The sequence below is a fragment of the Trachymyrmex cornetzi genome, unplaced genomic scaffold (genome assembly GCF_001594075.2).
Source record: "Trachymyrmex cornetzi isolate Tcor2-1 unplaced genomic scaffold, Tcor1.1 scaffold376, whole genome shotgun sequence".
In the NCBI taxonomy this organism is placed as follows: domain Eukaryota; kingdom Metazoa; phylum Arthropoda; class Insecta; order Hymenoptera; family Formicidae; genus Trachymyrmex; species Trachymyrmex cornetzi.
Window position 1 is genome coordinate 145,209 of NW_017298491.1, and position 14,402 is coordinate 159,610.

General features: G+C 35.4%; 1 protein-coding gene across 1 annotated transcript in view; it reads left to right on the top strand.

Moving 5' to 3' along the window:
* The first annotated feature begins 5,562 nt into the window (after nt 1–5,562).
* alpha-Man-IIb (alpha-Mannosidase class II b) overlaps nt 5,563–14,402 on the top strand; it is a 239,758-nt gene continuing 230,918 nt past the window's right edge. The window contains exon 1 of the mRNA XM_018511524.1: nt 5,563–6,134. The gene's annotated coding sequence lies outside the window, so the exon portion shown is untranslated. The remainder of the gene's footprint in view (nt 6,135–14,402) is intronic.

Genomic DNA, 14,402 nt, shown 5'->3' on the forward strand with positions numbered 1-14,402 from the left:
TCTCTCTCTCTCTCTCTCTCTCTCTCTCTCTCTCTCTCTCTCTCTCTCTCCTCTGTAATAACGAAAGCCAATTTGCAGTTTTTTGTTTTACTTAAATCCAGAGATTTTTTTCACTAAAGTCTTAATTTATCTGGTATTGCCCTGTTTATGTGCTAAATCTGTTCTTCTCTCTCTCTCTTTTAATTATAATCTTCAAATAAATCTAAAATTATTTTTCATGCGATACCTAAATTAAATTTCTCGAAATTGTTCATTTATTCCACAGTTTCTGTACAATTTTCTATATGTAGCACAAGATATTCTAAACATAACGGTTTCGCATCTCTGAAATTTAATTTCTTCGTTTTATTTTACTTCGTTTAGCATCATGGCGTTTAATAGTGCTATGTAGTGTAAACACTTAGAAACTGGTAATCGCGACAAATTATTACGAACGTAAATATTTCTTGTAGTAGAAACAACGAAGGTATGCAACAGACGATCGTGCAAGCATTTGATCGGGTAAATGCGTCGATGCGCTTGTAAACTTTGCGTATAAAACTAGACAGTAACAGCCTCGAGCGGCGCGTGCATTACATGCCTTTAATCCGTTTACTTGTTCCACTTTTCCCGAGTAATGCAATTTCATAATTGAGCGAGCGTATTTTATATGCTTCAAGCATATGCAAAAGAAAATTGTACGCGCCAGTGTATGACCACTATCGTTTACCAATTAGGTGTTCCTACCGTTAGAAGAATCATATTCCACTAATTCTTTTCACATTGCTTGGATCTCACAGGACAGGAAATATTAGATGTCGACAATGCTTTCCTTTATTTCTTTGTATAAAAAGAAATTTTTTTCAAACAAAATTAATATTTCATAGCAACAAAATTTAAAATTTAAAAGTTATAAAATTTTTTTAACACCAATAACAATAAGAAACTTATAATAAGAATTCTAATTTTAAAAACTAACCCTACGCCACATAATGCACGAAAGATATAAAAATCTTTTTATATTTCAGCTATTGGATTGCCTGAAATTTGATTACTTTATAATCAGCGTTATTAAAATAAGAAAATTCTCGAAAATATGTAAAAATTAAAGTTACGAGTAAAAGTTAAGGGTCGTTTCGAGTGAAATAAGAAAGATTTTATCGTAATGACAAGAAAATGTTATAATATTTTCAAAAGAGCATTTTAGAGACAGGCAAGCGTGGAATTGGAAAACTTGTTCGTAAAATAACTTTTATCAAGTTTCTCATTTGGAATTCTTCAAAGATTAGTGCCAATGATTAATCTAGGAAAGGAAATCCGGACGTTTCTTGAACGGAGGGTCACATTGCGATCACATTACGATCTTGTATCTCAAAATCCGCTATTAGAGGAACGAAATGTAGAGTTTAGTCTAGGATCGATACGGACAGAGAGATCACCGAGGGTCAACGCCGGTGAACGATCGCATGCGGAGCGAAAGGAAGTACCTTGGATACTGTGTGCGCGATTGTTGATTCGGCTCCTCGTCTCAAGGACAAATCGCGGCGGATTTTAAAGGCCGACCTACCGCAGGCCGCGAATGCATATAAGTTGGCCCGTGCAACACGGAAAAAGTTTGTACTCCGGTTGTCCAGTGCGCAAACTCGACCGGTCGTTCGACTCGGTGGTCGGTCTCCCTTACTCCCTTTGCCCCTCGATGCCACTCTCCCCTTCTCGTGACTAACCTAACCTAACCTAACCGAGAACAGGGCCGACTTAACAACGGGTGTTTTCAGAAAAGCTGATAGCATTAAATTATAACACGATGCACACGGTCCAACTCGGTCACTGATTTAGACATAATTACAAAAACTCTGCGTTTTTTAAATCACAGATTTTCAAAATTTAATTTCTCTATAATTAAAATTACAACGGAAATTTCTTACTGTATTTTGCTGTCACGTTGCTGCGAAATGTATCCTATTCAAACAAAATTCTTTATTTTTCACTTTCTCTACATCTTGCTAGTTGTAACTGCTCTCTCTCTAAAATTCTTTAATTTGATTGGTTTATATATTTAAATCCAGCAAAGAATTAAAGATAACAATCAAACATATTAAAGAATTTTACAGTTGCAAATCTGCTTTTTCTGCTAAACGCAGCTATAAATAGCCATGTTTAGTAGAACGTTTAGTGAAACTAAATATACGAGTCAATTCTAAGCAAAATCGTTAGGTTCGTAACTTGTTCTCGTAAAACTTGTAAGAACTTGTAAGCGCTTATAACTATATATGCATTGCCTTTACAGACAGCTTTCCGCTAGCCGTAAGGTTCACAAGAAATCGTAGATATTTACAAATGATCGTACATCTTACGATACATAGCATAGAATTATATTTTATAACATCAGTCATAAGTTGTTACAAGTATTAGGAGAACAAATATCACTGGCAATGCTGGTACGCACTCATTGTCAGTGCACTTTAAAGCCGTTGTACACAAATTGACGTAAAAAGATGTTTGTTTAATAAAAATATAGAAATGAATTAAACCGCAAAATCCTCAATGCATTTTATTGTGCTATTTGATAAAATATATGCGCTAAGTGCGCATCAGTTCTGCCAGTGAAAAATGTTATAATCAGTGCAAGGAAAACTTTCTAAAATTCTGCGACTAATATTCACGTAAGAAATACACTTAAATTTATGATATCAAATTATACCCAATTTAAGAGTTTTATTTTTAATCATTTATAAAATCGTCACTGCTTCGATCCGATATTTTGTTAAATTAATAGATTTAAAGAATTTAGAAAAATATCGTATAGTAAAAAAGAAATGTATTAAGTTCAACTCAAATTTAGTTTGTTATTTACTAAGTTATTTACTCTATTAATACTCTTTATCTTTTTCTGATGTCCGTTTCTATTAATGTAGCTTAATTTTAATCTTGGTTTAATTAACTTTTCATCTTGCTCTAGACTAAGAATTAGAAAAAGATGAAGAACAAGTTGAACCGAGATTAAAATTAAACCACATAGAAACGGGCATAAGTGTATTAATATGGATGATGTTTACTTGGAAACTAATTGCAGAAAAATGGATTGATTTATATTTTTGACACAGAAATTGCAAATAACATACAGAGAGAGAGAGAGAGAGAGAGAGAGAGAGAGACAGAAATTAAAAATAACAAAAGGTTATTTAACTGAAAGGGTTAAATTACCATTGTTCCTTTGACTAATATGAAGTGTATGTTTATAAAAATTTAGAAATTGGAAAAATTAGAAATATTTCTGTAATACAATAGCTCTTATATGCATCGACAAAGATTTTTATAGTTAACAAATAGTTTGCAAGAGCAATACAAGTTACACTGAAATGTGTATTTGCAATAAACAACAATTAAATGCTAAGGCTAGTATTCATAGTCGATTCTCGTATTCAAGACTGTCTAAGGAACGACTTTAGGTTTTAAAATGTCACAAGCTAGTCAGAGTCGTCATCTAAGTATTTTAAGACGTTATTTTAAGGGATCCTAAAATGACAGAATAATCGATATTACAGATTAAAAAGTATCCCGAATTGGCTATACACAGATTGGAAAATCCTTTTATACAATAAAAATATATACAAAAAAAGGTACAAGAAAACGGTCGATTTAACGAGGTATCGAAAAAAAGTTTAAAAATTGCAATAACAATAAATCGAATTTTGAATTGTTTTTTATTTCTCGTTGAATGGATCGTCTCGTACCTTTTTTTTTATGCGTATTTTAATTGCGTAAAAGAATTTACAATTTGTACAACAATTCAGAGTACTTTTAAACCCGTAACGTTGATCATTCTGTCACTTTATTTTACTAACTCCTTAATTTTACAATAAGAATGAACTATAAAATATCTATCGGTCTAAACGTAACAAGGCGCCAACACTTGGCGTACGATTTCTCAGAAAACATCTTCGTTCCGTAATACAAAATCGAAAAAAACAAATGTTTTCTCATTTCTCGTCTTCTTGACGCGAAATACACAGCGCGATAACTGCCTACGCATAATCATTTCGGAATTCAAATATCTCGACGAGAGCGGGGATCGATGCGCACCCAGGGAGAAGCATCCGCGGCACGCGAGTCAATAATGAAGGGGAGAAACGTACTTACCGACGAGGATGAGGCGACGACGACGTCGCGTCGCGTCGCCGCGGCGTCCGTGGTAGCTGCCTACGATCCTGCGAAGCATCCCTCTCGCTCTCGTTCACCCTGCTCCGGCCTCCGGGTCGTGGCGCCGCGCCGCGCCGTGTCCGTACGTCCTCGTCGCGCACGTCGTCTCACGTACGAGTACGTCGCAAGGTCTTCGATCGTACTCTCTCACTCTCACCACGCGCCGCGCCGGTGATCCGCGCTCCCCCCACTCCGCCGCCCACTCCTTCTCACTCCGTCGCGCGCAGCCTCGTTCTCGCTCCTGCTCCTGCTCCTGCCGCCTGCCGCCTGCGTCCATGACGCCAATGGCGGGGCGCGGGCGAGCGTAGTCGGACGACAGTCCTTCCGCGGATTGCGGAGGTCGTACAATGTTTCGTCGTCTCGTGTGCGCCAATGTCTCTCGTTATTTCCTCTCGATGTAAGTCCACGGCGTGTAATTCTCCGCGAGACGCGGTCGACGTGAGCTCCGCGTGACACGGCCGTAGCCGCAGGGCGGGAGGGAGGAAGTGAGAGAGAGAGAGAGAGAGAGAGAGAGGAGGACGAGCGGCGCAGGAACTGGCCGCGCCGCCGCTCGCTCACCTCCCGTCCTTCCACGACATTACCATCGTGTTGTTTCCTCGCGGCGGGAGACCCGTCCGGATCCTCTCCCTTCGTGGGTGTACTATCTGACGCAGCTAACTTCTCTCTCCTCTCTCGCCGTCTCGAGGAACACCGTCGAACGTCGCGATCGTCCGTTATTTTCTTCGCGGGTAAGCGGTCGTCGCTATTCGCGAGGGCGAGACGTAAACACGAGGGACAAATAAGCGGCCACGCCGCGATTCCGCGAACTTGAACGGCGAATTTCGAATTTCACGGACGCAGCGACGAGGCCGAGTCTACGACGGATCCCGATTGGCCGGCGAGCGTCACGTGACGAAACTCGAATTCGAGTCTTCACTTCATGCCGAGATTCATGATGGAACTCGACGTTGGAGGAATCGAGACTTCCACTCTGCTCCACTTCTTCACTTTTCGTCCTTCAACATAACGCCTCTTCTGTTCGTCTGAAACACCCGCGAGCTTCTGCCCGTATTGACTCTTACTCCCAGGACCAAGTGCCGTAATTAAAGAAGGAGGGAGGAGACATCGGTGGAATTTTGCGCAAAGTGTCTCTAGCTCTAGAAAGACATTCAGAAGATTTTTCTGTGTTTGTCGAAACTATTTGACCCCGGAGTAGAAGTGGTTTTGCTCTGGTATATATACACCGTCTTCAAATTTTCTAAAGTTTTCGATGGAACTAACCGAGTTTATTGCTCATATATAAAACGATCTTGTTTTCCAAAACAAACTTTTTTGTTTTTATCTGCCGAATTGGAGCTTGTGAAGGAACTGGGAGTTACTAAATTAAAAAAAAAAACGGAAGATTTCGGTTGGCAGTAAACTCCACTCGCGAATCAGTGTGAAGTTGCGCGCGCGAATACATTCATTATGGCGCGTCTGAATTAATTGAATTCTCGCGAATGAATCGAGTGGATGATCGGCGCGTGTCGCGATTTTATCGGGAAGAATTTCATGTAATCGCGTGAAGGATCTTGACGAAACCGCCCGCGCGATTCTGCGACAATTACCGGGAAGACAGCAGACGCGTCGCGTCGCGAGCCTCAATTCATTCCGTTCGCGGGAAATGTGAAGTGTGGCGAGCAGTGCGCGGGAGAAAAGGCGCGACGGCCAATCACGGCGGCGGAGACGCGTCACGTGACGCGCTTGAATTTCGACGCCGCTCTCCCTTGACTTTGAACGACACTCGCCATTCCGCGCGGACCGCGATCGCGCGCGTGGTGTTGATTGCACGCTGAGGAGAGTGATTCCGGAGCCTCCGAAGAAAGAGTGGATTTCCGTTACGCGCGAAAGTGCAGTGCTGCTTCTTGTGCGACTGGACCACACGCGACCGACCGTGATCTCTGCGACGGTGGATACCTGCGGCGCCGCGATGACAGGTGAGTGCAAAGACAATAAATGTTATCTCTCGGACCAGATCTATTCACGTTGCTTGAAATTCCTCAAAATTATTGCGCTTCAAATGAGATAAATATATATTTGGACGTTAAAGAGAAAATGAAAATGCGAAGTGCATGCAACGCGAATAGACCTTGTCTGAATGAGTCTGCTTTTTATAGTTCAACTAGTGTACTTTTTTCTACTTATTAAGTCAGATACTCAACAAACAAGCTGTTATTTGTCGTAAATTTAACGTAAAAATGACGGTAAATAATGTCAGCTTGTTTGTTAGAATATTGGGTTTTAAATTGATGAGGGTGACAAAAAGAGGTTCTAGTTTAATACAGTAATAAAAAATCAATCTCTTGATGTGAAAAGAGTCGTGCACTACACACTGCAAATCTAAATGTGTAATAAGTGCTTTTATGTATGTGCGATTTGGTTTTTTTGCGTGCAAAAATAACACACCGTACTATATACATAAAAACGGATTTACACGTTTAAACGTGTAGCACAATATTGTTTTTGCACAGAAAACTAAATCAAATATAGTGAGTACAAAAAGTTATCTTACAAAAGAAATATCTTTTTAAAAAACCTTATTTTTAAAAAAAGTGAAAACATTAATTAATAATTTATTAACAAACAATAAAATAGACAGTATATTTTCAAAATTATTTTACCTAAAAAGGTATGTAATAATTGAAATATATTTCATTACAAATAAATAAAAATTAAAATTAGCTTCTAATTGTAAGATCAGGAATACGCGAAGCTTTTTCGTTTACATTAGAATAGAATGTACTCATTATATAAAATTGCTAATTAATGTTTATTTTTTACAAATACAGCTTTTTTTATAAAAATTTTTTTTTCCATAAATAATTTTTGCTCATGAAGGCATTCGTTACATACTTAATTCTATTATTATAATATATATTGTTAACCCCCCCCCCTCCTAAAGATTAAGGATTACTAAGAAACTCATCAATGAAGTTCATTGAAGAATTTTTTAAATAATTTTTAAATAACTACATGTGAAAACAAGTCTTAGATTTGCAGGGCGAGCTAATATTTTTTCAGTTGAACATCTTGCACAGTCCATCTCTCCTTTTTTCCCTCCATATTGGAAAAAAGAAAGGAATGAATCATATGTAAGAAATTTAGTTTCAACAAAAAGGCTCTAATTTCACTAATTCGTGATACTCCCTGAAATGCACATGTTACATTGCGCGCTTGTTTGTGTCAATTTACAACATTTCTGGTACCATAATTTCGTAATGCAAAAAGATACTCATGGCGTTTCGAAGTTAGCTGCAAATGCGAATTGACGCCGTTATATGTATATTAATGCGCATCGACCAAATTCAATTGCGTATTAATTTCGTAATTACATCCGGCTATTAGATAGTCATTTCTAATAGTAATACGCAGTTAATTGGCACATCAAATATTAATATTAGTAATATTCAATGGTAATTTTAAGTAATTTGCGTAATATATTCCGGCACAAATTTAATCGGATGATTTATTCCTAAAATTGGAGATTTAAAGAAGTTTAATGAATAAACCCCAAGGTATCAGCGACTATTATTTGAATGCAAATTATAAATTCATTAATTAAATAACGCGTGAACAATTGCCTTGCTGAATAACGTTGCTTCGTTCGAGAAAATATGCAGAAAAATACGTTTGCTCTCGTGCGTCACAAACAATTACATCTAATTATCTTTCTCTCTCTTTCTTGATAAATGCATTCTTCTTCGAACAAGACAACAAGACAATTTTCGGAGAATATGAAATTACAGCAATTATAGCTTTTTCGTGTCGAGTTCTCAGTTCTAGCCTCTGTTCTAGTAGTCAGATACGCATATTTGCGACATTGAGCAACAATAATAAATGTAACAAGTATAGACTGCACGCACATTCCTTTATGAAGTTACTATTAGTTTAGAAAGAGTAAGATCTCTCTCTCTCTCTCTATAAAGTATCCAATTGAAGAGAGATGTTGATATGATTTATTATATTGCGTTGTTTTTCTAATGCCCCTTTTTACCAATGTATGATTAACTTTAACCTTAGTTTTGGTTACTGTTTGTCTTTTTCTAATTTTAAGAATTAAAAAAAGATAAAAAGTAAATTGGATCAAGATTAAAGTTCTTACATTGATGGAATCAGGCCTTAGGCTCATCTTCACAATTTGTAGTTATTTTAAGATTAAAGATTACCAAGAAATTCGTGAATGTATTTTGTTAATAAATCTCTTTATAACTTTTAATCTTTAGGGAATCATATAACATTGTGAGAACGACCCTCAAAACGATTACGAATCATTATTATTGCACAATCTTATTGTTCGCCTGGTTACATTGAACCTCTAGATTGTTTATTTTAAATTGTTTAAAGCGGCTCCTAGTTACTCTCTCAATATTACAATTGTTTTGTACTATTTTATTGATGTCCCCTTTAAAATAAATCCAATTTAAAATAAACAATCTGGAAATTTAATATAGCCTTCAGACGATCGATAATATACGACAGTAATATTGTACGAAATAATGGTACGATAATTTTGAATAATTTTTGTTAGAGCGAACGGAGCACAGATGCTAAGAACATGGAATCCGTGGCAGCCTAATACCTATTATGTTTGTGCGACAAATGTTTAACATATGTTAAACGGTACATATTTCCATAAGTACAACGTCATTTTGAATAGCTTTCGTAAAGAACTGAGATCTTTGGCATTCATATTCACGTTTCAAATAACATCCTGTTGCTGTCTGTCGAGACGACAAAACATCGAAAGTATATTCGTTGAATTGTGTCGCGGTTCTTTAATGATATCGCGATAAAAAGTCGGGTGTCGCGTCGGGTGTGTGAAACGAATGTCGTAACACAAGGAAGACAATGCTTGTATGTACGGATACGCGGTTTACTCGTGAATTGCCGCTTTTATTTCGAAATCAACTCTAAAGATCTCGCTTCACTTTCGTCCCAGGGACATCTCCAGTTGTCGCCGGAGTTCTTGATTGCGACCTCGCGAATTTTGTTCCCCGTCTCATAAAAGATGTATAAACTGCATTGACAAACTCGTTAAGCCGGATCGCAAACAGTCGCCAGTTTTATACGAACGAAATCCCATTAATAGGAATAATGGAGAGTTGGATGCAATGACTAAATTTTGCATGTTAATTCCGTGCGACGTGCATTAAGCTATAATTTCAACCGACGTACATTATTAAATAATAACATTTGTGCGACGCGAAAATCGAAAAGAAATTTGTTCAAATAGAATTCCACTAATTATGCATAAATAACTTTGTTAAATTGTTGTTGTTTGTATTAATTTAAAGAATCTGTTGTTATAATTGCAATGCTTAAAAATATTTCAGACTTACATGGGAATTAGAATAGATTTTACTGTCGTTCGCATTTTCTATTTTAATATTCTGATCCGGTTCAGCTTTCTCTGCTTTCTCACTTATTCTCGCTTAATTTAATGTTTACGTGAGAAGTTACGTTACGGGGCCTTATCGATTTATTCGACATAGATTCTTTTTACCGTTTTATGTTGGAGCTAGAAAGTTTCGTCGTTATATGCCGAGTCTTTCGTTTCGGTTAATGGTCGCGTGTCTTCGACGAAAAGTGGAGCGAACTAGCATTTTATCACCTGTCCCGTTTCAAGGTCCTAAACGTTCCTTCTCCGATTTCGCGTTCATGGATGTAAGACTCTGGTCCTAGAATAGACTCGGTTAAAAAGCGTCATGATACTTGAAGCGAAAAAAAAAACGAATGTAGTGAGAAAAATATAATTAAGTACTACTATAATTTAAAGTTGATAATTTTTGGTGGTAATTATATATTTTTTAGGTAGAACGGTAAATAATACGTCGAGAAAAATATCTAGTTGAAAATGAGTGAATCAGAAGATTCTAATTATGTTAATCAGAATTCTGATTATCTCAACTAGAATTCTGGTAGATTTAATCAGAAAATTCTAATTCCTCTTCGTTTTCAATCAGAATTCCAATTATATCAAACAGATATTTTTCTCTGTGTAGTTAACTATATATAATTCTACCTATAGTAACCGCATATATATAAATATAGTTATTACTAACATTATGTAATTGTAAACTAAAATTGGAGTTCTTAGCTATAATTATTTTGCCATGCAATTATAGTTACAAATACCAAGCATTTTTCTCACAGTATAGAATTTATTCGTTCGACCGTAACATTAATTGTTTGTTACCAATTTATTAACTATATCAATTTCTAAAGAAACAGAGAAAATAAATATTTTTACGTAACTTATTATAGCTGTACTTTAAAGCGCGAATGATGGAAAAATCCTGAAGGATACGAAAATAGATGTAAATTGTTGTTCCTTCAAAATGTTTTTTTTTTTTTTTTTTTTGTAAATGGCTGCGATAACGCTTTAATCGTATTCAGAATTCCAGTTTATAACGTTTCATAACTCATATTTTCGACATTTTTTGACGTTCTCTTATTTCTCTGTCCCTCTGCACGTAAGCATTATTAGGCGTAGAAATACATGCAAAAATATGCGCATTTGGAAAAACGCGCTGGCTCCAACGGACGGTATCCTCTCACCCGAACGCAAACTCCTGTAATATTGAGCAGCTGAAACAGGGGACGGTTTTAAAAGACTCCGATCTCGTTGTAGTTTTTGCTCTCTTTTTCGGTCCGCTTTGTTAGCGCCTTGCGGTTTTATACATCTCAACCGATTCATGCATTCAGCAGGAAAGTCGTGGTTTTACGGGCGGCGAGATCTTCATAGATTATTCTTCGTGGAGAACCATTTTCCAGGAAGAATTATTACGCGCGTCCCACGATCGCCACAAATTTATCTCTGTTTTCACGTCGAAGTCTATGATGCAACGAGGTAAATCCACAGGATAATCCAAATAATTCATTATACGAGGTATTATTTCTCATTTTGTGGGGTCCATTGAGGTAAAATTACATCTCGAATGGGTGACGCTCGAATATTTTTTGCGTAACAAATTTGGTAAAATTAATGAAATGATAGCGTTTTGTGTAGATCTCATATAATAATTTAAAAAAGACAATTTTGCGAATTTAACTATTTTGTTAATTGTACACAGTAAAAAAAATTTGTGTTAAATTTAACACATTTCACATGTCCCAAACGGTTCACCCAAATTTTTTTGTTAATTTAACATAAGATGAATATATTAGAAAGTAACACAAACATTATGTAAAAAATTAACACAAGAAACGTAATACTTTGACACAATTCAAAAGCAATTTTATGTTAAATTGACACATTTATAATGTTAAATTTAACTGAAATTAGATGCTATTTTTACATTTTTCATTTAGGCGAAGCCTCCGTGATATTTAATATACATATGCAATATATAGATTTAACAGATATTTACTATTACAAAGAGAAAATAATATAAAATATTATTTATAATATATTAAATTAACGCACATTGTATGTTCACTTATTTCTTAGAATTTATGTTTTGAAACTACATTGTTTTTTTATATTATTTGTTTACTTATCTAGAAATTGTATTACTTTAACACTGAGAAATGTTAAATTTTAATTTAACACAAAATATTCAAATGACACAATCATATTATGTTAAATTAAAATTTGGATATGTTAAAAATTCAACACAAAAATTTTGACAAGAATGCATTTTAACATAAATACAAAATGTTTTTTACTGTGTAGAATTGGGCTTTGTTTTAATTGTAGTAAATTTGAATAAGCTTTTCGATTTTACTTTACACATGGAAAGAACAGTTTTATTGAAGTATCTAAAAATTTAATTAGATGTAAATCTGACAATAATTTTGTTCAATCATCAAAATAATTATGTAAAACGTTTAAGTAGTGTTAGTGACAGTGCTACGAAAAATTTTGCATCCTATACATAATTATTTTGATAGTCCAAACCAAATTATTTTTAGATCTATATATTTCTGAAAAAAAATCTCTTGTTAAATTAATTGAAGTTTCAATCGAAAATAGACGAATCAGAAATTTTTGATTAAACCTATTAGAACTTTAATTGAAATAACCGGAATTCTGATTGATATAGGTAATCAAAATCTTCCGAGTCCAGACGAGTACATTTTTTCGATGTAGTTAAATTTTTAGATACGCGCGTACCTCAGCAAAACCGTTTTTCCGTGCAAATTGATCTTTTTATTCTTTTTAAGTTGCGATACTTAATAACTGAGATATAATTTATAAATGAGATACTTTATATAACAAATCGTAGAAAAGTGGTGATGTGGAAATAACCAACTTTTTTTCTTCAGCTCGATCATGATGTAACTGAAGTTAATTTCCCGGTTCGGCGTCGCGTATCTGTTTTTGGCGAACGAAACCGTAGCTTCTTTTAGTTCGTACGTCCCATTTCGGTATTACTGGTGATTAGCAGCGGCCGGTGGAATTTTACCTGTCCCAACCAGTGAAATAGCAGGAACAAGTTTCCTGTCCTTTTATACAGCTTCTGCACCATTCGATTCTTTCGCGCGTCCGACTCAGCAGTTTAACTTTCGCGACGTGCGCGAAAAGATCGTGTCGCGAAATATCTCCCCATGAATACTTCCATTTTATTGGAAGCGCGAGGAATTTTATTCGTAACGACTTGCGCATCGCCATGAATGCTGCTTGCTTTAAGTTTCATTGAGGAAAATAAGAAATACGTGTCCATTGCAATAGTACCCTTTATCCTTATTTTATGCAGAACGTTTCAGAATTTCCGAGCGGTGAATTTCCTCTGATCATTAAAAATGAAGGGATTTTGAAAAGTTTAAGAGGCGACATCTTCATTTAATTTCGAGTTGATTCGAACTAAATCGAATCTTAATTTAAGAATTAATTGCAAAAGTACTTAATGACGAAAATGTTCAATTATGAAAGAGGAGGGAGGGTCTGCGATCAAATTGAAAGTACGCTTCACTTCTCATTCAACAAGCATGCGACTTCCGATACGCCATCTCTATATTCGACGAATTCCTCGAGTTTCTCTCTATTCTCCTTATGAAAGTTTCCATACTGTCACATATTTCGCTGCATATTCGGACGATGCACCTACATATTCTGTCGATACTTGTTTCCGGCACATATCTCGCACGCTGTTACGTAGACGTGTCGGAATCCAGTATGACATTCGAGTACTATCTGTTTCTTCGCGGCTGAGTTATCTCACCCCGACAGGTGGGATCCTCTGAAAATATTTGCATCATGAATTCACACACAGCAGATTTTGTCCAAATTTTGATAATATCACGTGTTTTACGATAGTTATGCTTAATTAACAATAAAAGATCTACGACCCGTACGAAGCATTTAAATCAATTATCACGAAACAATATATAATACTTTGACGATAACTGTTAGCGTTGATTTATGTGTTTTTATTTATGATTTATTGAATATTAGAAAATATATAGTTTAAATATAACAACTTGTCGTTATTTATTAATAGAGGAAAGGCCCCTATTATGAGATACCGAGTTTATTTTGGGTAAATGCTAGAATTCTATAGATAGAATCTAAAAAAATAATAGGTCATTTTGAAGGGAATTTAATAAACTTTAAGATATAACGTTACATAAAATTTAATTCAAATTCCATTTTTTGAAAAATTAAAGAAATGTAGAAAATGAGCAAATCGTAAAGTCAGAAAATTGTGCTCCTAATATAAGATGCCCTGAGAAATTGATAATAAAACGCAAAGTATATCAGTATTGTGCGATTAAAAAACTTTATTTAATGTTTCTAAAATACAGCCAGCGCGCGAAAAATGAGCATGCGATAGATTATACTCAGAACTCGTTTTCAGGTAGTTGGAGTTAATCATCGCAGATATAGACTCTCGACGTTCATTTCAGTCGTCTTTTTTATTATTGTACAATAACATTTATACTTTAGCAACGATTTTCACTAGGAGCATGGGTTATTTCATATTAGAAATATCCTGGGTATCTCATATTACGATTTCCACGCCATGGTTTTACGATCATCAAATCTAACTTCTGTAATTAAACAATTCAACATATCCCATATTTTTCTATTAGTACGACCTTACTCTATCACTACATGAAGAATTTATTTTGCCAAATATTTATTTATTAAATAATAAACAAGGTTAAATGCTCATCTCAATGAAACTTGAAGACATCCAAATTCTAAAATCTTGTTTTACAATGACTACAGGCATGATCTAATAATGAATTTTCTACTAAAT